The 27,642-nt window shown below is 34.9% G+C and overlaps 1 protein-coding gene across 3 annotated transcripts in view; it reads left to right on the top strand.

Moving 5' to 3' along the window:
• LOC106143566 (uncharacterized) overlaps window positions 1-27,642 on the top strand; it is a 99,818-nt gene that overhangs the window by 28,688 nt on the left and 43,488 nt on the right. Inside the window, exon 1 of one of the 3 annotated variants that reach the window (XM_060945176.1) lies at window positions 26,226-26,341. The exons of the other annotated variants lie outside the window; for them this stretch is intronic. The gene's annotated coding sequence lies outside the window, so the exon portion shown is untranslated. Of the gene's footprint in view, window positions 1-26,225; window positions 26,342-27,642 lie in introns of those variants that run through there. 3 annotated transcript variants of the gene reach the window in all.

Below are 27,642 nucleotides of genomic sequence, written 5' to 3'. Positions count from 1 at the left end.
TTCTGTTATAGCACTGAATTAAAAATAGTAGGTATATGCTTCCATGCTGGTCTAGGAGCAAAGAAAAAAATGTGTGTGACAACCTTTTCCCATGCGGCCGCGGCGACGCCTACGCAACGCGAAACGTCCCGTAAATTCAATTCCCGTGGAAATTTCGGGAAATCCTCTATTAGTGCACCCATAGACTACGTAAAACTCAGCATGCATACATACCTACATACATAAAATCACGCCTCTTTCCCGGAAGGGTAGGCAGAGACTACCTCTTTCCACTTCCCACGATCTCTGCACACTTCCTTCGCTTCATCCACATTCATAACTCTCTTCATGCAATTCTTAAATTTCTATATTAGTCAGCTGCTGGGCTGACTGATTGACTGAATATGCGGTGGTTGTCAGTCAGGCAGTTTTTAAAGCTTTATATATACATAAATATTTAGAATAAGATAGTTTTACACCAAAACAAGTGGTGGTGAGTTAAGGTAAAGTCATTTAGGAGTATTACGATTATGAGATTTGCAACAATAAAAAACATGGCAACTTCATTTAACCAGATTTAACCCGTGAAATGAGAGGTGATCAATCAAACTGACATAATGATGTCACCGAGACGGCTGAATCATTCATTCATACACCGACGTGAATGATGCGACTGATTAAGTCATTCATTCATCAATGCAACGATTTCTTTCTATCAGTTTGACAGCCCCTGAATATTTGTTACGTATGTTTGGAATTTGTTGTGTTTGTTGGGTAAATAAAATAAAATTGTTTACAACAGGGTCAATTAAAAAATAAAACAGAATTTCCTAAAACATAATTTGAAAGATTTGAAGATTTAACACTTTTTTTTAAATACACTGTATTTGTTTCTCAGTACAGTTATATACAAAATATCTACATGATCTGTACATATCTAAGAAAAACTTGTTTAAACTTATCTAAAAAAATTATAAACATTTGGTAAAGGTATGCCATGTAGTTCCCAGCACCAATCAAAAAGAGTAGAACCACTCCATCTCGTTCCCATTGATGTCGTAAAAGGCGACTAAGAGTAGATCTATAAACTTGGAATTCTTCTTGTAGGCGATGGGCTAGCAACCTGTCACTATTTGAATCTCAATTCTATCATTAAGCCAAACAGATGAACATGGCCTATCAGTCTTTTTTAGAATGTTGGCTTTGTCTACCTCGCAAGGGATATAGACGTGACTATATGTATGTATGGTGAAGGTATCACAATTTCATCTGCGCGATAAATTATGATATGAAATCTCTTATAAATAATTACTCGTTAACAGAACTGATTATCAATAAATGCAATCTTTTTTTGCCACCGGGCATGCACAGACAGTCACGACAACTAATTCACCAATGAATAAGCTCACGACTCGAGAATTAGCCGTATCTGAATCATCTAAACATTTAATACATTTATTGATAGAAAATTGTAATCGTGAGTTTATGTATGTGCATTAGATTAGGTATATAAACAAGAAGTTATAGATGTATTCGGGTTGATGATTGAAACAGTAGCTTAAGTATACTTATTACTTTAATGCGAACGATTAAATAATTTATGTTTGATTGAAAAAGTCCTGAAAAGAATGGGGAAGGATAAGAACACCTGAAAACCAACAAAAATGCTTATCTGGAATATAAAAGACAAAAGATCAAAAATCTACAAAAAAGTAAAGCTGAGCCTCCTATGAGGCCGACATACCCAAGCGATAAAGATGTGATTAATAAATATGTATGTATAAGAATGCTTATGGATGTGGATGAAGCGAAGGAAGTTTGCAGAGAACGTGGCAAGTGGAAAGATGTAGTCTCTGCCTACCTCTCCGGGAAAGAGGCGTGATTTTATGTATCTATGTATAAGAAGTTTTTCAAAAGCCACCAAATTTTCGCTGTCGTGACTCTGCAAAGAACATGTCCCTCTAGGACTAAGATACAGAAATATTAAAAATCAAGCAAGTACGCTTACATTACTCCAAAGATCATCATTAAGTTATACCCCTGAACTCAGCCTTGTAGAATTTTCGAGATTATTGTCTATGCCCCGTAAGGGTTATATGTATAAAATAGTCCAAAGATTTTTAGACATTAAACGAGTTTGGTTTTAAACTGAATTTAAAACAACCTCAAGCATATCGTTGAAAGTAGCTTATTCCAATTATTCGGTCCACTTTTCTCTGTAAGGCTAAATACTCACCTTTGCTCTTTAAAATCGACGCATGTGTCTCCCAAAAGGAATAAATTACATGTCGCCTTATTTTAATGATATCGACAGAGTAAATATGCGTATAGAGTCAATAATTTGTTCAATAAAAGAATTCTATGCAAAATAAATCTTCAAACATGACTTAAATATTAATAACGTTAATATCCAAAATTGGAAATAAAATTCGAATTTTTATTCGTGAAAATTACACGGTTAGTTACCGTCAGGCAAGCACCGCAAAAATTTTACTGAATTCATTTACAAGTACAATTGAGAGACGAGACGTTGTTGAAGAAAATGCTGCAGTGTAGTTTCTTACCGTTTCTTCTGCACTGACGCCTTGGGATCAGCAGTAAACTTAGTTTTAAGTAATTTATATGACGTTAACCAATGTTGTGAAACCAAAAGTTTTGACAATTATTAAGCGATATGAAGTATCCTTTAATAATGAATAAAAATTTTGAATTTGAAGTATACATAGACCAAGTATAAACATTTGATGCATGATGCCCAGTGATTATGCTCACTGCAGAAGTGGTAGTTTGGTTTTTTCGCGAATCCACGAAGGGAAGGAAGGGACGAGTTACGGCGATGATAAATTAAACCACACAGAATCCGAGCCAAACACTATTTATAAATATTAATCAACAGCTAATATACTAAGGTATCCACTATAGCACATAAGAAGTAGATAAAGGCTATCGATGAGACGACACGAAAGGAAAGAGATAGAAGCCTTACTTACTCCAATGACTTATTTGAACGACTCTGTAGATTGCCATATGATTAAATAAATATATAAATCCAATCACTAGATTAAGAAGAGGTTTACATGACTATGATGGCATGTTATGTAGACCTCTTTAATCCGGTGGCTTAAAATGTAATTAGGAGTTTATTAAGGCAGAAAAAATTATGAAAAATCTTCATACTAGCTCCCGTGAGACAAAACGTTGGACTCTATATATCTTTCTTCTCTGTGACACGGATTATTTCAAGGATTTACATTGTGAAACCGCACGAAATCTGATAATAAGTCAATATGGCTTTCTCTGAATCATTACGAGGGCAAATGTGAAACGAAATGATTTAAACGCATGAAAGCACGTATTACACTTAAAGGTAAGAACTGCATTAAATTAATCTACGGCTGTATTATAATGGTTGATGTTGTTTGTGATCTCACTCGTTACATCATGTATTTTGCATATTATTTCGTTTTCATATTGTAGTGTGAGTTGCACCGGCAAAATCTTTGGTTAAGCAAAGTTTGTATTGCACCATTAAGTTTTTTTGTACTAAGGTCACCGTTATTGTTACCGCTAAAGTATAAACAAAGCTAATGTGGAACTTGCAATAAATTAAAAAAAAAATGTGTGCTGTGCACTTCATAACGTTGATAGAAATTGTAGTGAAATTACAGCGATGTAAGAGTTATTATCGAGTAAAAAAGGTCATATGAATAACTGTAGATAATACAAGTAAACCAGTCGGCGAGATGCAGTGTTATCAATCAAAGCGAATGCGGTGTGCGTGTCGCGCTAACAAGCAGATTACGTTAATTATTTCAGCGATGCGCAGTTTGTTATAGCGAGTTTATAGGAACGCGGAATGTTGACAAGTTATGTTCGTCATCGCCTTAACAAGCGGGAGCTTGTTAGTTTGGTAATTCTAAAAAAAAATATATATTAATATACGATATGAAAGCATCTGTGCTGGTCACGAAAAAAATATATGCATAAGCGTGCCAGATTCTTCTCTTCTCAGATTGATTTGAAGTCGATCAAGGACAGACATTTAAACTCGAACATTTTTCTTTTAGGGGTTGGGTCAGCAATCATAGCTAGCAAGCTTTCATTATATAACTCTCAATTCTATCATTAAGTTATCCAGCCGAACATGGCCTTTTTGAGTCTTATTCAGACTGCTAGCTCCATCTACACATCGAGGAGTTAAGACGTGATTGATTTAGGAATGTTTTCAATCTTTCAAAGTAATTTTATGTTACTCGTAACAGCTTTTTTGACACAGAACAATTTCAAATCACACTACAGCCATATATAGTTAGACTAGAGGCCGCCCGCGACTTCGTCCGCATGGAAACCCTATCAATCCCGCGGGAACTCTGGGATAAAAAGTAGCCTATGTGTTATTCTGGGTCTTCAGCTACCTACATACCAAATTTCATGGTAATCGGTTCAGTAGTTTTTGGGTGAAAGAGTAACAAACATCCATACATCCATACAAACTTTCGCCTTTATAATAGTAGTAGGATATGTAATATGGCGCCCGACATCAACTTTAAAATGAGTAATTAATTCCGTCTTGCACTGTCACTCAGCCATCAATTTCACCGGAGCGCGACCACCTGCAGAAAGCCTGTTATGTTTTTATATGAATATCAATTATTTCCTTCCATTCTGGTCTGGCAACGTGGAAAAAAACATAGTGTTTATCAGCTGTTTGAATTTCCGCGCAAGTTTTACAACTCAATCTGAACAAAGCGTGGATATTTCTATTATACAAATCAACTCAAAATCATTCAGTCATCCATCAAAAAGTGACTTAACGTTAAGCATATAAAATCTTAATACTATAAGACTAACATTTTTCCCTATTTCTATAGGTGTAAGGGATATATTCCTGGATTAGTAATGCCACTAGCAAACACGGGTATAAATGGCAAGAACCTCTGTTATCAATCAAAGTTTTGAATAACGGGTCCTACAGGAATAGGCGATTGGACGCGGAAAAGGCGTATGATTACACACCACATCAGCCCGAGGTGGGCATTATACGTTTATATTCTACATACGTGTACATCTTCGCAATTTGCGATATCGCAATTTGACTGAAATGCAGTTATTTGCCGCCGAGTGGTTCTGGCAGAGAAGACTTGACCTAAGAAATCTCATTCCGCAAGAAGAGAATATGCAGGTAACTTTGGGGATCAAGAATAATGAGATATAGAGCCGAATAAATATTTTTTTAACATACAAACAGATTTTTGATGAAACAGATGTCAAAATCTGTCTTATATCTCCTTAGCTCAAGTCTTGGCTTTGTCCTTCTTTTTACCCTTTAAATTAAATTATCATGTGTGACATTGTGTGAGTACTTATGCGAGTAAAATCTTCTTGCAATCTCCAAAGGGCATTCATCAATTTTCATTCATTACAAGAACGCTTGATGCGGAACCTGTATCTTTTAATTTGAATGGTCGTCTTCGAAGCCACTAATATTTCCTGTCGTCGAGTGATCGATCAACCCAAGTGGAGTGGCTGACCGAGGCAGACATTCTGCGGTCTTGCAATTACGGACACACGACTACGTAAACATTTTAACTTTATGGTCAGGGCCACGGTCATTGATGGACTGGAAGACCATTACTTTTTAACTAGCAACCCGCAACCTTGTATGCGAAAAATCTTTTGTCAAACCGGACATATCTTTCTTCTATTCTTTCAGCTATTTCGGTCTGGCCTTTTCAGTCTGGTATTCTTCTGGGATCACCTTTTCATTTTGGGGGTTATCTATGTAATGGTTTTAGTTATTCTGAGTATCCTGTCGATGGTATGGAGAATATAATTATTAGAAATTATTATAACTGAAGAGACAAATCTGAAAAGTAGGCATTATGTTGATCAAAGATTGTTTGCCGCATCTGTGGCAAAGTCATAATTAAACCTGATTTATCGGTAATAATAAGCCATCTAGACCTTCAATCATGCAAACCAGATGTAAAAGTGATTGACCGCGGGAGTAATTCCACGTGTAGGAACGCAAACATTCATTATGAGAGTCTGTAATCTTACGGTCAAGGATTCTGTATGCATAAAATAGCAGAGAACTATTTTTGTATTATAAACTTTGACCGGCGGCGGCGCTTGTGTGGGCTTTGATTATTATATGAAAAACCAGACATATTGTTATCCCTTTTGGTGGATGAAGTAACAACAGATCGTAAAGGGCTAGTAAGAAGTACATTAAGGCTTGTACCAAGCAAGTAATAGATTTTTAGGAAAGAGTCCTTAAAAACTGAAAGATCACTTTTAACTATATGGCTTTATGATGATGATACAATACACTCCGTCTAGAACCTGCTAGATCTCTGATGTAAAATAGATGTAGAATGTTAATTGATCAAAATGTTAATTAAGACAGAAGAGATTCCCCCATCGCGTGACTTCTACAATGAGCTGTGAACCTCTCTAAGGATCAACAATTATTCAGAGGGTGTTGATCTCCAGGTCATTGTATCATAATTAGCTGTTAATTTGCTACCTGACTTACTCTAATTATCATCCATATTAATTTAACTCATTTTAAGAGTTAGTTAATTCTTTAAACCATATAACCAACAAGAGCTTACCCGACCGTGGCTATAAAGTTACACGTGGAAGTCGTAAATAACCTTTTTTTAAATGGAAAAGCGACTTCACAAAGATTTAAATAAGACTGTCCTTATTCCAACACCTGAAGGCTATTTTCTTTATTTCGATCTCTCTACATATACGAGTATCATGAATGATGTTAAGTGTTTAAGTAGGTATACTAAACTATATTTATTTGTTCCAGGTAAAAATAAATTTTCTGCCAAATGAAATTCCTGTATGCAAAGAGAAGAACATAATTTCTACCCTAAAATATTTTGACTACGTAGACGTCTAAGATTTCAAACAAAGAACTAATTATACAAGGAGTCACGTAAAGTCCTGCGCGTAGGCATAATCGTGAGCATGTTAGTATGTATGACTTTATGTCGACCGCGACCAACCGCGACCCACTTACAACGAGATAAAACGGTTACCACCTCACCGTGGTAATAAAAACGTGAATTGAAGTTATTTCTCACAACCGGTACTAAAACCCCTGTTAACGCCCAAACATTCCAGCGTGAATGGCTTCCAGGGCGATTTTTTTATATCAAAAAGGGGACACTGACTTACTGACCGTTTGCCTAACATTATCATCGCACATCTCTGAGTTTTAAATTTTAGCATATAGTTCCTAATGTAATTCCTAACGTATGTAAGTAATTTAGTGGTTCACTAAGGACTTTCTAGAAGAAATTAAAACTTATTAAAGAGAATATTTCTACAGGAAAATCCACTTACTGCTTCAGAAGTGCACTGGCTCATACACGTCATACCTCAAAAGAAAAGGAACATTGATAGGTACTGGAATTTGATAAATGGTAACCATGTAAAAATTCAGCCAGAATTAACGAGCACATTATTATGCGACTTAGCAGATTTATAAAAAATAACAATAAGAATAAAAAAAAACTAATGTTTTATTAAAATATTTAAATGTCATTCTTTTCCCGGGTCAGGTTACAGTTTACGTAATGCGTTTATTCTTTAAGTTGTTGTAAGATTTTTAACCTTCAACTGCACATATTTTATTTGAGACTTTTAATAAATTAAATAACTGGTTTCGTGAATTTGGAATTCGATCAAATATTATTTTATAAAAAAAAATATTATAATACTGCGTCTGCATCTTCTAAATATCCAATATTTTCAAGCTTATACGACTATACAGCTCCGACTCTAATCGTTCTCCAACCATCTCGCCTAATTTTCGCTCTAATGGTCTTTTACGAATAAATTATTTTTACTTTAACTTTATTTTACTCTAGTGTCCCTCACAATATTGTTCTTATTACTCGTGCTTAACTACAAAATTCGGAATCCGCCATAGCAGATAGCACTTTCTTTTTTTTTCTTTTTTGCGAAAATATTTTCCTTTGGAAGAAATTTTGATTAGATATATGTATATGACACTTGTTGGTTTTGTTGTTACGCCACACCAGCTAAGAAATGATGCAATTTGTCATAATTTCACACACATACATATTCCTTACGGGGTTGATACTTGAAGGGGTGAAGGCTGCGTTTAGCTGGATGACTTAATTTACTTAGTTTTACTATTTCCCTTTTTTACTCTGACAAAAACTCCACTATCGACTTAGTAGAGTAGTCCTCTCATGTGTCTACTGGAAGAGATTTCTATTGAAATAAGTAGTACCTTCGTACTACAACTATTACTGTATTAAATGCTCCTGTACATAATTTTGTGTACATAAATAAATTAATTAATTAGTAGAAGTACAACAATGTAGGAAAACAACTTACAAATTGTGCGCCTATGCGCTTTAGTTTTAGTAGTGTTTACTTGATTTGCGATGCTGAACGGGTAACGTGTAGCTTTGACATCGGTCAAATCAACTTTGTACTTTATCCTACATGCTAAGTTGAGAGCCAGGTGAATGTAAATTAATTGGGTTTGTTCACCTCGGGACACACACGAGGGCTGATGAATAATTTGATTAAACGTCCTATTTTTAGTGGAGATAAAATTTTCAAATTAATTTCAGTGCATCATTGCCATTTGTTTTTCTGTTTGCCCCGTATCTTTGTCTCACTCTTTTTAAATAATATATAACAATGTGATTATGATTTCTTTAAAATTATACATGTGCCCCCAAAACTAATTATATATGGGAAATTATTGTTCTCAGGCGTATCAGATATTTCTGGCGGTTTCAAGCTAGATGGCGGCTTAGTTGTTGTTTTTTAGTTTTAGTTTTGCTTATAGTTTGAGACCCGCAAATATTTTTTTTTACTTCAGTTCATCACGCAATAACTCCAACAACATAAGTTTTGGTTGTATGATGAAGTGCTGTTATCGTACGAAAATTCCGCGATAAGTCACAATCGGTCATTGTGCATCTGTAGAATTATCACGGAGATAAGGAGTCCCTGAGGATGAACATTGCTATTGCGAGACCTAAGTTCAATGTAATGTGGTAGTTACATTCTATCACTATATATAAAGCAGTCCTATTTTCTCTGTTTGTATGCGCTAATCTCGAAAAGTTGTGGACGGATTTTGTTACTGTTTGAAATGTTGAAAATAGGGTTTTCTGAGGAAGGTTCATTATATCTATAAATGCTACCCATGCGAAGCCGAGGCTGGTCGCTTATTTGTTTACTACTAGTAGTTTTTAACTACAGTGCTATTTTCGCAAACTTTTAATACTCAATAAAAGCAATACATACATACAAACATATAATGCGGGCTAGACAACAGTGTTGAAAAGACTGAAAGGCCACGGTCAGCTGTTTGGCTTCAAGATAGAATTGAGATTCATATAGGTTATTCATACGGTTGCTATAGGTATAGCTCATCGCCTTATAGAAGAAACACAAGTTAATAAGCCTATCCCTTTGTTAGTCAGTATCGAAGCAACAGTTTGAAATTAAACGTAGCGTAACGCGTCATTTCCTAGTTTTGCTAGGAATTAGCAAACAACGTGATACGTGTTATCTAGATCTACCGCTGGGCTAACACTGATAAGAGTAGATAAATTGTTTGTAGGGCGACATATGGCCGCGAGGACGAATTACTGACTAGTACCTACAAATGTTCATGAATACGTAGAATCATGTCTTTATCCCTTGCGAAGACGAAGCCCACAATCTCGAAAAGACTAAAGGCACGTTCAGCTGAATAACCTAATGATGAAATTGAGATTGAAATAGTGACAAATGTAGACTATTTAGCCATGATAATTACCATAAATGACGATGGAAACTAATTTAATCAAGAGAATGTGATGTTTCTTCACTACTTTTTGATTTCTCTTCTCTCTCTCTCTCTTTCGTCGTTTTATTTTATGTGTTAAGAATATCACCTGGTGTCTTTTAATTTTATTATTTTTTTACATGAGTAGCGTTTCATCAGCGTGCCCTTATTACCGGATATTTTTTTTTGTAAATATAATTTATAAGGCAAACTGAAAAGCCGATGGTTTACCTATATATATTTTATCATATCTAATAGAGCTTTATAACCCCATAATAGTTACTTTCATTATATCTCACAAACGTGCAAAGAATACTCATATCAGCTTACAGATTATACCACCTACGCTTCTACCAATATGGTCGAAATAGCATCTATTAAAAATGAGCGTTCTCAAATCATGTTTCGGGTTTGCAGTCTATTGTGACATGTGAAATCGCCTACGTGTATCGTGAATCATTTATTGTGAAATACTAATAATGATGACAACATGGCGCACTACAAAATTGACCAGCCATTTCTATCATAGTTATATACATATGTATGTCGAAGAAAAGACGGAAGTAAGCAGAAATCGTCTCAAGATGAAGAGAAGATGTAGTCCCTGCCCACCTCTCCGGGAAGTGGCATAAGTTGTATTTCTATCACGATAACGATGAGAGAAAATCAGTTACATTTTCCCGAAATTCCCTAGCGAATGAGCAGTCTAAACACAGCTTGTTTTATTAGCCTTGACATTGCGACCGAAGGAAACTTACTCTTTGTTTCATGCAAATAATGTCATGAGAAAAAATGTATTTGCTTAAAATAATCCCAAGACATTTTAAACACGTTGTACCTATTAGTTTAACTTTCTGTTAAAACTATATTGCATATAAGAGAACAATATTGTATCAATGTTGTGTGATGTAGGTATTCACTGTATGAATGTTTTTGTTAAGTTGTATTATGTTTTGCGTTGATAAATAAGCATCCCTTGTTATAATATTTTTCGCACTACATATTCTTTTTCAAATTGCCTCAGAGATCACGTATGGATTTTAAAAACAGGGTAAAATAGTTCTATTAAACTAAACTCTTACAGTTGTGGTACATTAAAGACGATTTTATAAATTGAAGCTTGTTAAACGAATTTGTTACAGACTATTAAAATATTTCCTTATTACGAACGAGTAAATAATTAAGTTGAAACGAAGTATAGTACAAAATAAGCCAATAAAATCCAGCGCTCTGAGAAAGGTAATTAAAGTGTAATTGGAAACGGGTCGGATTAGAACTTACAAGACTCAGTACTGGGAGACACACGGGAGAACATTGTGCCAATATTAATTACAATTTAAGGAATGTAATTTTGTGTAATGATAATTTAATTTTGATAAATTATATCTCTTAAGTTTAGGGTGTCAGTGGAAGACTGGTTAAGGTGTCAGACTCGTTTGTTAGAATGCTTTTGTCAAGGTTTTTTAATGTAAAATCTCATTTATTGTTTGGTTTTTGCCAACAATAAAATTATTTGTCTATCTTATAATCGATAGGCACCCGAATTCATGCCCCACGGCTACCCTTTAAATATGATTAATTTCTGAGTCACATAAATGTTAGCTGAAATATTAATTGATATAGGCCTACGACTAGAAAATATATGATTGGAGAAACGGGGATTTAACAAACACACAAACGCGAGGCTAGGAGAATTACGCGAGATTATAGAATCTTGAAATTTTAATTGGGTTTCTAAATAATACTCTCATGGAAAAATCGCTATGAAAGGAGGAATTATTTGTCGTATGTTACCTCGCGGACTTTACGCTGAACAACGATGGGTTGTTGTAAATCGGCTCCATCTGTTAGAATAACTTTTTACTTTAACTTTTACCATATTAAACATCTTACAACCTAAGTAAAGAGTTCTTTTAAATTGTCATAATTTTTATAATTATATGCATATATCCGTGTGGTTCCCAGCACCGGTATTATTTGCGCATTTAAGCCCTAAACATTCAACGATCGACGCTCTCTGTAATCTTATATTTCTTGCGGTGTTCTGTCTTATTTATATTGTTTTAAGGTTTAATTGTACAGAAGAAAACCTTTATTAGTCCGGTAATTAATTCATGTAAGTAATTAATATAAATCGTACTAAATATCGTCATTGTACCTTTTATATAATTTTAATTAACTACCCAACGAAGTGATAACTCCTGCTATCTCTACCCGAGATCACTATTGAATGAATTTGGCCCGTTTTACTTACACCACCGGAAATACGAAAACATGAATGGAGTTGCGCAATCTTGCCCCCTTTGAGAATTGGGTAACTCGAATAAATTTTTCCAGTTTATTTAAAATTTTCCAAATTTATTTAATTATTCCAAAAAACCAAAAAGGACTAGGCTAGAGTAAATTACTAACTAGGAGTAAATTTGTCCTAGGTAGCGAAATGGTTTTTTTTTCTCTTTAGTAACAAGTATCTATTGAACTGACAGAAGACGAAAAATATTGAGCTTTTCTTTTATCTCTCTCTCATTTCCACGTGTTCCCGGTCGCACCCTCCACTGAAGTGTATCGGGGCCCGGGGTCCGCTTTCCGACTTTTCTCTCTCCACTTGATCCGGTTTTAAGCGTCCTCGGATTCCAGTCCATTGGCTCGGATATCATCTTTGGCGACGTCCCGCCATGATCTTTTACCTGTGATCTTTCCTTTTTTATCCCTATCAAATACTTTTGTATGGAAAATAATAAGAAGCACATTTACAAAAATTACTTGCGTATTTTAATCTCTTTATACATACATATGGTCACGTCTATATCCCTTGCGGGGTAGACAGAGCCAACAGTCTTGCTGATGCTGTCCACGTTCAGCTACTTGGCTTGATGATAGAATTGAGATTCAAATAGTGACAGGTTGCTAGCCCATCGCCTAAAAAAGAATCCCAAGTTTGTAAGCCTATACCTTAGTTGCCTTCTACGACATCCATGGGAAAGAGATGGAGTGGTCTCTTTATATAGAGAAATATTACGATAGGTCAATAAGATCGATGATTAAACATTATATTTGGCAGTGCTCATTCAAAGTGATACGGTTTGTTTAAGGGGCTAGGAGCGTGGGCAGGGCCAGTCCCATCGGCAGCACCAACGTATCACGCAACTGGATATTAATTTATTCTGACCTGACCGTATCTTGACATCACGAGTAGCCGGCTTGTTGATTGTGAATGAGGAATAAGTGGACAGCTCTCGGGCTGAAGTTGAATGGGAAAGAGATTTGTGATAAAGTACCTACCATCGTGGTTGCACTACACACAGTTATGTACTATTGTATGGTAGTAAGTTATTGCAGTTTTTATTATGTTCCATAACAAATATGACAAATTCTATCTGAATGCTTTCTCCCCTGCAAACCTCAATTTATCCTTTACAACTTTATGTACTGTGATTAACTTCAAATATTTAAAAAATTGCAAAATGTTTACCAAAACAATGTCTTACAAAATCACGCAAGCGAGACGGTTATTGTTATTATTGTATACTGTTATACAAACAACATATTATTTGTTACAATAGGTAAATATTATTTATTAGTACAGAACGTTACACTGTTTCGTAACGGGTACATTTATTTTCACGCCTGTTAGTAACTTTTAGGTTAAGCTGGCAACACTGACGATTCCCTGACTGATTGACGGCCTCTGAGGCGCAGCGGTAGTACGCTTGTCTGTGACACCAGAGGTCCTGGGTTCGAATCCCGGCCAGGGCATGATGAGAAAAGAACTTTTTCTGATTGGCATGGGTCTTGGATGTTTATCTATATAAGTATTTATTATAAAAATATAGTATCGTTGAGTTGGTATCTCGTAACACAAGTCTCAAACTTACATCGAGGCTAACTCAATCTGTGTAATTTGTCCCGTATTCTCTCCTTTTGCTATAAAGGCAATCTGTCGTGTAGGTAATGTAATGGCGAGCTCTCTCCTTCTTTGACCGTTGAGGTGACAACTTGCTGTTGGACGTGTTATTGATAGTAGGGGACGAGGAAGACGTGAGAGTCGGAGGGTCCCATTTTAAGCCATGCGTTTATACATAATTCGTCCGCAATGAACTTTTGGCTGTGTTGAATAGAAAAGGGTATGTTAAGATGGTTCGGTCATGTGGAGAGGATGAATGAAAACAGGTTTAATAAGCAGATATACAAGGAGAGTGTGGAGGGAAAGGTTGGAGTGGGAAGACCTAGACGAACGTATCTTGATCAAATTAAGGACGTCCTGGTAAAGGGTCAGGTCAAAAGTACCCGAAACCGCCGAGCTTGCATGAAGAGAGTTATGAATGTGGATGAAGCGAAGGAAATATGCAGAGATCGTGGTAGAAGAGGCGAAAGAGGTAGTCTCTGCCTACCCCTCCGGGAAAGAGGCGTGGTTTTATGTATGTATGTATGTAAAAATATATATATATTTGCTAACACGCCGTCGTGAGTTTACATATGTGTTAATCGCAAATAGTTCCAAACAAACAAACACATTTCCCCGCTTTTCACTTTCACTGTTTGCTGTAACGCTGTCACTTTTGTGCGACATTTATTGACGACGAAAAACGTAAGGTGTTTTCCACGAAGCCGCCATTGGAAAGTGACATAAACTCACAAACGATATATTGAAAACATTATTGATAATTAAAACTTGTGGTTTGTAATGTACAATAAATATATGTATATATATTTATAAAAATACTTATATAAAAATCCCAGACCTAGGCGTCGCAATCAGAGAAAGTTAGTTTTTTATTTGCCCTGGGCCGTCTTTTGGCTCAGGTCAGATAGATAGTAAATGTAAAAAAAAATTTTACTTAATTCTTACGTGCACTAAACATACATGTAATGCTGTGAAAAACTGAGAAAGTTTTAACGTACTGCTATGTTACCGTGTAGGTAATCGGAATTCTGCTATGATGAGAAGTTACATATTTTGGATATCATTACACAAAACACAATTTAAATTACAGTACAGATTGAAAGAAAAAAAAATTTTTTTACATCCATTATTTGTATAATCATCGTATTAAAATTACCGCTTAGTCTTCACATTGTTTAAAAAATCAGTACAGACAAATATATTAGAGTCCTTATTAAATTAACAGCCTGGAACAAGGAAGCCTATCATAGTTACTTGTATAAACAACAATTTTCATTCTAAACCGTAAACATTGATTTTAACAGTTCCAGTTCCAAGACTTACGCGTCCGCATAGAAATAAAAACAAATGCAACTGTGTTGAGCACGGCAACAGTTATTTTCGACCTCGACCTTGCGTTTTTAGCTCATTGAGTAATACTTGCAAATTTAACTGGAGACGAGACGGCTGACCGTGTGAATCATGGGTAAGCGCATCAATCTGGTATCGGTTATTTTTTAATTTCATACGAATTTTTATGCCACAGGAATATATAGCTCGGTAATCAACGTTTTGCTTTTTTATATGTCTGTTGTGTCTGTAATGACCCTTACTTTTTGTAAGCATATATAGGTATGGGATATTACTTAAGTGTTTTAATGATGCTTTATATGTGTGCAACACATTAAATAGCTTTTTTCCTTATATACAGAGCCAATAGTCATATGACTATAAGGCTATATTTACCTTGATAGAACAAAGAATCAAATATAGTACAGATAGCTGATCTGATCCCTTAAACAGGATCCCAAGTAATAGTTCTAAATATTATTTTCTCATGTTAACCAACGCTTAATATATTATCTAGCAAGTCTCTGAGTAGGAAGAGTTTTCTGAAATATTAACTAAACCATAGCTCCAAGAAATATGTTACTAATTTGAATGTACTATAAACACCTACAGCAACAAATCTACTACAACAATATTATCGTGCCTTCACAGCGATATGAATACGAGTGGCCAACCTAAACGTATGCGTTATTCAGACTAAATGCAACGTCATGCATTGAAGGCATTAATATGATCGTTCATTTGTATTACATTACCACGTATTAAGTGAATTTGAAATTATCCAGCAGGTGAACCGACGACCTTATTTAAGTTACAAGTTGACAATAGTAGTAAAGTTTCATTTGGGGCCGTGTGCCGTGTGGTTCCCGGCACCAATATAAAAAAAGAATAGGGCCACTCCATCTCGTTCCCATGGATGTCGTAAAAGGCGACTAAGGGATAGGCTTATAAACTTGGGATTCTTCTTTTAGGCGATGGGCTAGCAACCTGTCACTATTTTAATCTCAATTCTATCATCGAGCCAAAAAGCTGAACGTGGCCTGTCAGTCTTTTCAAGACGGTTGGCTCTGTCTACCCCGCAAGGGATATAGACGTGACCATTGGTAATGTAATGTTATATGTATATGTATGCATGTATGTCTTTTAGGCGATGGGCTAGCAACCTGCCACTATTTGAATCTCAATTCTATCATCGAGCCAAAAAGCTGAACGTGGCCTGTCAGTCTTTTCAAGACGGTTGGCTCTGTCTACCCCGCAAGGGATATAGACGTGACCATTGGTAATGTAATGTTATATGTATATGTATGCATGTATGTTTTATTAAGTGTAAAAGTGACGACATAAATGGATGTCTAAAAACACAGCTTCATTAATTCGAAATATCCATCTAAAAGAACGCTTTGTCTCAATTAACAAAAATTTAATTCCACAAGGATTCTACATACTCAACAACATTTGATGTCTTCGAATGCTACCAAAAAGAAATAACCTGTTATTTTTTTGCCTGTAAACCAGACGTTGGCTCATTTATATTTACCGCTGGATGCATTTAAATCATGCATCTCATTATCGTATCGGCTTACATCACTGCAAAGGATATTGGTTGCAGTTAATTGAAAATCTCATTCACAACGCAATGGAATGCTCAAGGCTGCTTCAAATGATTCAGCTGTTCCAAAATAGTATGTCTATTCTATTTATTTGTAAGTCTTCCGGGCGATGAACGACTTGTATGGGCTGGATATGCTTGTAATGCCGTCCATGGGCCGATTTTTAATATCTTATATAAAAACTGTAATTAAATATGACTTCTATTAAAAAATATCTCACATACATACAAATAATCACGACTTTATTATTTGCGGGGCTGGCGGGGCCAATAGTCTTGAAAAGGCTGAAAGGCCACGTTCAGCCGTTTGGTTCAATGATAAAATTGAGAATCATATAGTGATAGTTTATATGTCTATGTCTATCCTTTTTCAACATCCATAGAAAAGAGATGGAGTGGTCCTATTCTTTTGGTGCCGGGAACCACAAGGCACAAATAATATCTTATCTTATCTTATCATTGTATTATATATTTATGATACACTATATTTAGAAGTCAAATTTTTTTTACGTATCGTGCTTCTAAAATTTTACATAATAATATACTCGTATTCACAATAAGGAAGGTATCTAACTAAAGCTATATGGTTTTGATATTGAACTGGGACGTAAAATCCAAGTATGTATGTGAACTAATATGCAAAAATGTCCGAATATCATTTGTATTGTAGGAACAAAATGAATGATGCGCAGATATTGAGCTATTCAGAGACACAAAAGAATAAACTTATATAAATACATAAATCATAACGTACGTATAAGTAAAAAACAATTGATACGTATAACTAAATAATATAAAAAAATTATAATACAAAGATATTGTAACTCAGGGAATCAGTACAAAAAAAAAACTCACATCCAAATAAGAAAGCTAATGTGATACCTATTAGAAAAGATGTACAGTACTGTCATTTATATTTGTGCAAATGATGTAAGAAACGCAGATGTAGGCACGCGCCACATTTATGTTTGGTATAAGTATAACAAATCATATAAAATTTGCAAAAAGCAAAAGGATTCATATCGTGGCCTGAAAATGTAAGGCCTTAGTAATTTAACATACTTTATATCATAAATGATAGGTTTTATTTTCGTTATCAACAATATCATTGAATATAAGAACAACTTTTATTCGAAAACAAAGATTATGTAAAATTTTTGGAATTAATTACTGGACTTGTTAATTTCTTCTGGCATTTAAACTTCAGCATTTACGAGTACCTATGTGTATATCTAATATCTACGACGTGGAAAGAATGAGAGAAATGACAAAAATTATTAAAAAAAAAAATTGTCGTCAATATTTAACGAAATAAAAACTTTGTGACTTAAGTTTTTCTCCGAGATTGTAGAGAATATCAAAATTATTTATTGTTATTTCATATCTGGGCCACAGTGAATTCACAGAACTTAAATTTCGGGCCGAAACATAAAACTGCGAAGGGGCAGACTTCACGGTCAGCATAACAAATGGCCCATTTGCCTGTTTTGTTGGCTGAATTTTCTCTTTGTTTATTGTTATAAATTGCTCCCATTTGCCACCGTAAATAACTACACCTGTCTATTATTTGCAGATATTTATTCAAATAAGGAAATATGCTTAAAGTCATTAATTTTAATGTTGGTAGACATTAATAAATTAGTTAAATTAGAACAATATAATAAAAAAGCGTTTCTGGCTCATTAACATTGAAAATGATATCATTCTTCACTATCTATATTTTTTGACTCGGACGTCAACATTATCCTATCCTACTACTATTATAAAGGCGAAAGTTTGTATGGATGTTTGTTACTCTTTCACGCAAAAACTACTGAACCGATTACCATGAAATTTGGTATGTAGGTAGCTGAAGACCCAGAATAACACATAGGCTACTTTTTATCCCAGAGTTCCCGCGGGATTGATAGGGTTTCCATGCGGACGAAGTCGCGGGCGGCCTCTATATTATATACAGCTTAAAGCTTTTCAGTTTGGTCAGCTGGTTGACTGGTAGAGAAAGCCAAATATCATTAAATCCGCCTTTTGTGCGTTTCTGTATGCAATTAAGTTTTAAATAAATTAACATATACTACAAAAAACAAATTATATAATACTAATTGTAATTGTTATATCTTAATCGAACAACGTAAAAATTCGCTGTAACAAGTGTTGTAGAGACGTTTGAATGAATTTATGGCAGCAAGTGTAGAAATTCTTTTAGATCATACGAAGCCAAGGTCAGGAACGCAAGAAAGAATGCATTGAGGAAATAAAGTGTGCCTTGTTGGTGATTTCGCAATTAATTTGGAACATCGCTATAAAATTGATAGCCTTGAGTGCGCACCAATAGAATTATGACTTATTACTGTTGAATTATGAATTTTACTGTTGATTGGTAAATATCTCACGGCCCCGAATTGGGATATTGTTCCCTTCTTAGCGTGCCATTCAGGGAGATCATATTTATAAGGAGCAGTTTGTCACCACCGATAAGGCATTTTCAAAAATAATAAACAAATTCTTAACACATATTTTGATGCAGTAGTTGTTAGTGATTTTGTCTTTATTCATACATGCATACATATGGTCACGTCTATACCCCTTACGGGGTAGACAGAGCCAACAGTCTTGATAAGACTGAATGGCCACGTCCAGCTATTTGGCTTAATTATAGAATTGAGAATACCTTTACTTGGTTATAAATACTTGACATTAATACGTTTTAATCAAAAACAAATTGACCTCTGTGATGGGTAAAAATAGAAGAAAGCGACCATAAACTTAAAACCATATTCACTTTTTTTCCCGGGGATTCTAATGTTTCAGTCATTTATAACCTAATTTCCCACAAGAGCAAAAATCCAAGCGATGCTGGTCATTATTATTTATTCTGTCAAAAATATGTGGCTATTATTTCATAAACATAGACCAATTAATCACTTTGCTTCCTATAATTATCTTTCACACCATCAATATTTCTAATGAATGAAATCACCACAAGTTCATTATTGCTGCGATATATTAGATGAAAATGATAACACATTTATTGCTAACTAGAATAATATTTACATAAATAAATGATAAAATTTCCGAAGGTCATCAGAAATGCCAAACCTTTCTTGTGTTGTCTAAATTAATTAGCCATTAACATCGTTATATCATATTCTCTCTCATCAAAGCTCAGGTTTCATATAAATTAACAACTCTCTGAAACAATGTTTTATACATTTCTTAAAACGCCTCCATAATTTATAATTTATCAGGAAATATTGATAAAATTCCTTTATTTCTGATTACTAATCACAGAAGATTTTTCCAAAATTAAAAAAATATATACTTTAAATATGCACTATGCGAAAGATGTTTATTTGATAAATATTTTATATGCAAATTTACTGTTTGAACGATAATAATTTTTAAATATAAATAGGCAGACAGGCATGGCCAGCCGATGATGTAATACTAGCTGTGCGCGTGATTCTTGGACAGTTGAAAAGTTGGAACATGCAGTGCAATTGGATAGGAACATTCATTAATTTTACTAAACGGAAAATACTACTCAATACACATTAATTCACAGCATCGGTGGAGAAATAGCTATTTATCAGTAAATTTTTCCGAATTGCATATATACAAATAATCTAGAGGAGTACATCCCTTCGCTGTGACCATATTTATGTTCATTCAAGCTAGTCACTTAGCTGTGTGCTAAGTGACTAGCTTGAATGAACAGCTTAGTCACTAGCCTGTAGACCTGCCCCTACAACTGATGAGTATGACAGAAACACTATAGCTTTGAAAGTATCACGTTGACAAATAGGTAACTTATAAGGCACACCTGGTGGCAAAATACCGACAGTTAGGAGCAGCAGACTTACATATTTGATTCTATGACTGGACTTTTAAAAGTATTTCAGAATTTGTACGTGACGTATCGTATTAGCAAAATATCGCGAAGGTTATTGTATCTATTTTAATTGGCCGTTTCAAGTGGATTGTTTGTACGTTAGCGTGACCAGATGTTACGCTTCTTACCGGAATTTCTTTAATCTGTAAGAAGCGATGAAAGTGCTCGATTTTAGAAAACATTCATTGGAAAATGTAACCTGTGTTTGAAGTGAAATGTTTATTCAACTTTGATCGCATTTTGGTGAGACGTGGCGAGTGGAAATTAAATGTGTTAATTTATATAAAATGATCAGTGCAATGTTTCTCTTTACTAAGGAAGACATTTAATTCTAATAAAATAGTTGCGAAGAGCGAAGCACATTTTGGAAAACAAATTCGAGGTTTGTCAAACTTTCAACCGAGGATTTTTCTCGACAACTACACAAAAGCCCACAGTAAGCTCAACTTGACGTAGGTATGTATTTACCTTAAGTTTCGTATCAAAAAGAAAACACTAATCATTGTGCAAAGAATAAGTACACAAACCAATGCTTATTTTTTTAAGTATAAAAAACTTAAAAATAAATAAGATTGGACTAATAAATCCATCGCTTTTAGACGTATCAAGCCAATCTTTTTTTCAGCTTTAACCACCTACCACAATGACATTTTTAACAGAAAACCAAAACATGATTTTAATTGTCATATTATGTTTATTTTTTATCGTTTTACTTGCATTTCCGTAAGAAACTGTACTTGAGTCAGGAATTTATTTAGCATATTTATCAAAAATGACATTGAACTTTAATAACATTAGTCACAATTCAACAGCTTTGGTGCTAATAAAGCTTGTTAACTGTTATGCCTGATTTATTAACTGTTTGCATATCAATTTGTATCATTCTAGTGAAGGCTGAAGTAATTTATATTTATGAATTTTAATAATAATTCGGTAGTATTAATTGAAACAAGATGTAAAATTAATTTTCGCTTCTTCGTGTTTTAATCTTTTAACATATGAACTTCTTAGTACTAAATGGTCATCAAAATAAATTAATTCAATCAAATAATATGAAATTAAAAAATATTTCATCGCAATTTCGCTTCACCGTTTACCCGTTGTCGTGCGGCCCTGCATAACCTTACATTAATTTATTTTTTCACTAAATAAAAGCTGACATTTTATTGACCTATATTACTGCTGAGTTAACAAAAACACTTGCGTTTTTTAATAAAAAAAACCTTATTAATGGTAACCCTACAGTTTTCAAGCAGTTATCAGCGTGGCGCCAGTAAATTTGGCTGCGGATTGATTTGTTTTATTGTCAAACAGTGGCCCATTTTACTGTCACTAATAGGTGCTAATAGATAGATGTGTCATTGCTTAAGTATGTTCCTTTGGGTGGTCTTACTTCGTCCTCACTACATTTGAGAACTGTTCGAGAATTTTTAACACATTGCTTGTCGTATTTAAATATCCTTATTTCTAACAATTATTAACGAGCGGTGTACAAGTTTCTCCACCCACCGCTCGTTTCGTGATCATATCTGAAAATAAGCGTTGTGCAAGCTGTCGTCTGCCCAGTTTTATGAATGAGAATAAAATTTCTAGTAATATTAATAAACTGTGTTATAAATCATAAATATTTATTGTCGAGGGATAAACAACGCGATGCGATTTTATCTGTTTCGATATGACACGATATTAAAATCGAATGTTTTATGTCCGATCGGTTGCGAAACTCCCATGAGTAAGTCTGGTCACAATCTGTATATCCGACAATTATAAATGCAAAATTTATTATGTTTAAATATCAGTTGATCACTATCAGTAGTTGCGCAAATTCTGCAATTTATTTTGGTTAAGTGACATTCTTGTTTCCTCCATTTTTTGGAACAACCAACACCGAATGTATTGACAGCCTTATGTTAGATAGTATTTTTTGGTTATTGAATAGTGGCCCTGAAATTTGCAAAAATACTATCAAAATGTTCAGTTCACTACAGTCAAGTAAAGGGTTATTTTAAATTCTTCTTCTGATTGATCTCACTAATACTAATGTAGCCAATTTCGTATGAATAAAAACAAAAATAAGAAAGACGCGAACACCTGAAAGTCACAATAAACGTATACTACGTCAAAGTAAACCGATACCGCAGTAACCGACTAGTAATTAAAAACAGCATTAACATCTGACGCAACGTTACCGACGAACCAACCTGATTTTACTGTCCCTAAAATTAAACCACATGCAAATGATAAATCTATCAGCAATAGCTACGCTATGTATCGTTTTGAATCAACCACAGGCCCAGAATACAGTGTAGCAGGAGGTTCTTGCTTCCTCAAATCAGTAACATTATTTTATGTTTTAGTGTATACCTATATCATGAACAATATTGAGCATAAAATTTCATCCGTAAATCATTGGATTATTTTATGTTCTGGTAAAAAGTAAAAAATTTGGGACGCTAAACTTTGCTTGAAGTAAGCTGCCACTGTAAAAAGAAAGCATACATCGTATACAGTAGTGGAACGCCGGCTTAAAATTATTAGCAGTACAAAACCCTTGAAGGTCGCCAAATATCCGGACATTAATGAACAAGGTTTAACGGCGTCTGAAATAACGTTGGCAAACAATTTGTCATAAGCAAGTTTGTAACATACACCATAAAAACCGACGTTAAATATACAAAAAAATTAAAATCCTAACTATCCTAATCCTAACTAATATTATAAATGCGAAAGTAAGTTTGTTTGTTTGTTTGTTTGTTTTCTTTTCACGCGATATCTACACAACCAATCTTTTTGAAATTTCGCATATATATAGTTCAGAGTATGGAGAAGGACATAGGGTACCTTTCTTCCATTCTGAAAACAACTATCGTTCCCGTGGGATTAGTGAAAAACCTGTGCACTCTTACGTAGAGGGCGCTAATTACGTAGATGGCGCTAAATGCGCGGAGTGAATTTAGAATCAATCTTATTGAAATTTCGCATATATATAGTTCAGAGTATGGAGAAGGACATATGATACCTTTCGTTCTGGAAAAAACTATCGTTCCCGTGGGATTGGTAAAAAACCTATGCACTCTTACGTAGATGGCGCTGATTACGTAGATGGCGCTAAATGCGCGGAGTGAATTTAGAATTAATCTTCTTGAAATTTCGCATATATATAGTTCAGAGTATGGAGAAGGTCATATGATACCTTTCGTTCTGGAAAAAACTATCGTTCCCGTGGGATTTGCGAAAACCTGTGCTCTCTTACATAGGTGGCGCTAAATGCGCGGAGTGAATTTTTAATCAATGGAGATACAAGATGGCAGTATGATAGATTATGACTTGGAGACGTCTGCTAAGAAAGGAATTTCAAAAAATCTTTCACAATGGTGAAATAGGGGTTGAAAGTCGTCGTTTTTGAAGTAAGCGCCATAAAATATTGGATTTACATTAGTGGTTATTAAAAAGTAAAAGTAAAAAAAATATAAAACAAACAAATATTTTTTTATAACTTCGGGACAAAATCACTAGATGGCGCCTGCGTGTATTTTAAATCGCGCTATGAATACCGAACCTATGTCAGATCCCGCCTCACGTACGCGGCCCCGGCGTGGTACGTATGCTGCTCTGAAACCCAACAAGAGAAGACTCAGAGCACAAGAAAACCAAAGTCTCAGAGCAGTCGTCGGAGCCCCGCGCTACGTGAGGAACCCGACGATCCTCAGGGACCTGAAGGGGGAGAGCCTTTATGACTTCGTGGCCACGAAGATGTTCGAGAGGGCGGACGCGTCCTCACACAACCACCTGCGCGGCATCGCGCCGCTCCGGACCGTCGGGTGAAACCCTCCCCTCGCTGCCTTCGATGGGAACTCCCAGTGAAGACGTAAAGACCCAGGCCGCCCCATCGACCTGCCTACAGTCGCAGGCAGCGATGATTGAAGAGGGCCAAAAGCCCTGACCAATCACTCCGACTCCCCTTAGGGAGGATGGGAAGACCCGATGTCGTTTTGTCGCGCAAGTTAACTATCTCATTTGGTTTTGTTTACTTATTTATTCGTTCATTTCATTGATTGTTTCATTTGAATAACTAGCTTCGCTTCGCTTGATAAATCTATACTAATATTATAAAGCTGAAGAGTTTGTTTATTTGTTTGTTTGAACGCGCTAATCTCAGGAACTACTGGTTCGAATTGAAAAATTCTTTTTGCGTTGAATAGACCATTTATCGAGGAAGGCTATAGGCTATAAAACATCACGCTGCAACTATAAGAAGCGAAGAAATAATGGAAAATGTGAAAAAAAAACGGGGATAATTATTCATCCTTGAGGGCTTCCGTTGCGTGCGCTGCGAAAACGGTTCAAGATACCAAAAATATATGTAAGAAAGAATTATTTCTCTTAAAATAATCTAAAAAAATGTCTGCGACAGTATATGTCCATCTTTTAAGATAACTCACTAGAACAAGGATAGGAAGACAGACAGGTGTGGCTTGCGAGGTACCTACCATGCCGCGCGGCTCAGATATTTTATATTTTACGTTATGGTTATTCTACTTAATGCCGCAAAGACTATAATTTCTGTGGGATCGAAAGACCTATGGTCTTTTGTAGGTGGCGTTAAAATTGTGCGGGCTGAAAGGCTTTTTCTCAATAGGTGGCGCTTTTTTAAAATATGGGTTTCAGGAATTCTCATAATTTTTAATTACGCGAAATTACGGCAAAAGCATGTAGAACAGACAATATATAGTTATGAGTTCGAGTCTTGGTCACTGACTACGCGAATTAGTTACAGCGGGATTTTCACGCGATGCTACAACCATGAATGTAGTTTTAAAAAGGTTCTTCGCAAGGAGGAATACTCTTTCTGCCTATCCCTATTGGATAATTGGTATATTTGATATTTATATGGATATCAGTGTATTATGATCAGCGTTATTTTTACCATGTGTTATGTTACCCATCTATTTATTTAACTATCTGACATACCAATAAAAAATTAATGACCTTATAAGCATAGGAAAATTTAAATTGCTTATGTATTAACAACAACAGGTGTGGAAAAGATTTGATTGGGTGTTTTATAATTTTGGATAAAAAAACAGTACCTACGTCAAAAATAAGTTTGTACAAAAATACATTTATGATAACACTTTTTACAGCATACAACGGAGAATAACCACGACAGACTCTTCCACGCGTACGAAGTCGCGGGCAACAGCTAGTAACAAATAATTATTAAGATAACATGACAGCAGTTGGACTGAAAACAGTGGCGCAGATGTAAAATAATCTTTAAAATTTTTACTTAAAAAACATAGCAAGAGTAAAGTTTTTAAACCAAAAGATAAAGCTTACCCTGTGTGTTGTTTTTGTACACGAGTTGTCGTTCAAAAACGAAAACGACATGCAATGGATAAGTATAGCTAAATAAATAACTCATGGATGATCAAACTTTCAAAAGATACAGACAAGAATCCGCGGATAGTATTTTTATGGTCAAAAAAGATTTTAAACTTCAATTATAATATTTTCAACATTGGCTACAAATAGTGTTCAATTACCTTATCAAACTTAAATTAGCTCACATTCGATGAAGTTCGTATACATAATTCACTAAGCTCCAAAATATGATAAAATGTAGATAAGGGGAACAATAAAAATGACGCATATCCATCTCAACTGCAGTATTAACGTATTTCCAGTGCCATTCGGTCGTGGTCGAGGAATATAAATGAATAATCTTTTGGATATTCTCAGAATATTTAAATAAGATTCTTCAGACATTTCTAGAGTTGCAGTTCTCCCTATGTGAGTAACAAGAACATCTTTAGCTGTTCTTGAATTTGTAATCTCAAGTACCTTGGGTCGATGCGTTCTGAAGTGCATTACGTTGCTCTTTTTTTATCGGCGTGTTTTTTGGACCATCCTCGTCTGTTTAAAGATCATTCTCCCTATGAATAAGGGCTGATATGGCGTGCGTTATCTCTGATTGTGATGATGTGTGGTCGATTGGAGCATGGTGATTGAATCTGACCTACTTTTTAAAGTATTTTTTTGTAATGATTTAAAACTTCGATGACATCGTATGTACAAAAATGTAGAATTATTTGAAATTCAAGATATATGAAACTATACTGTTATTTTTTGCTAGTAACATTACTGTACTTTATTCGTGTCTTTAGAGTACATCTCTCGCATCACAGCGTATTTGCGGTGCATTGATAATTTCGTTTTCGTTAGTCTTTTTGTTAGTATTAGCAAGAGATGGAGTAGTTCGAATCTGCTTTCCCTGAAAATACATAATTAAGTTAACTACTTTATTTTCTTAAGATACTATATAATTTTGGGGAAAAAAAAACGATAACAATCTTCAATAGTCTATTTTCTTCAGGCTGTAGCTTGCTTTTTGTATAGTTGGTTTGGGCAATCTAAAGTCTGCAGAAAATTTTAAACATAAATAACAATTATCTGAAGCGATCTCAGAATACAATATAACTTACAGGCCACGTTTATTACATCATCATTGAAAGTAAATCCTTGTCCGACTTACCTTTTAAGGCTGTTGATAGCTTTATTTTGAACACTGGGCCATGTCTATTCAATACCCATGACATGACATAACTGCATACATTACCTGTGATGGTATGATCATTCGGACTTATCCTGATCATCACGTCTTTTGCAAAGTAAAATGAACCTAAAATGGGTAACATTAATATTTTACGACTCCAAATAGAAAAGCAACTAATAGACCAGTACTTATGATATGTAATCGAACTGCATTAAATTAGGATTTGTATTATTTTTACCTAAAACAATTGAAATGAACAAGAAAGTAAACATTATCAAAATTATTTAAGAGAAAAAAGAATAATTATCTTTATTTTAAAACTACCTTGATCTAAGACCACTGATTGCCTGACATTATCAACGCACAACTCAAACCGCAGGGTATAGACATTTTAAATATAGCATGTAGGCTTTTTATATGGTTTAGGGGTCTACTAAGAGAAGGTTTCCCCTCGGGAACGGAAAATTAAGAGATTTTTGGTCGGAGCTGCTGGCGCATTTAATACTTACTACATGGTATCGTTTACTACGCATCATTC

The sequence above is a fragment of the Amyelois transitella genome, chromosome 7 (assembly GCF_032362555.1).
Source record: "Amyelois transitella isolate CPQ chromosome 7, ilAmyTran1.1, whole genome shotgun sequence".
In the NCBI taxonomy this organism is placed as follows: Eukaryota; Metazoa; Arthropoda; class Insecta; order Lepidoptera; family Pyralidae; genus Amyelois; species Amyelois transitella.
The sequence above is the reverse complement of the archived record's forward strand: the minus strand, read 5'-3'. Positions and strand labels throughout refer to the sequence as shown.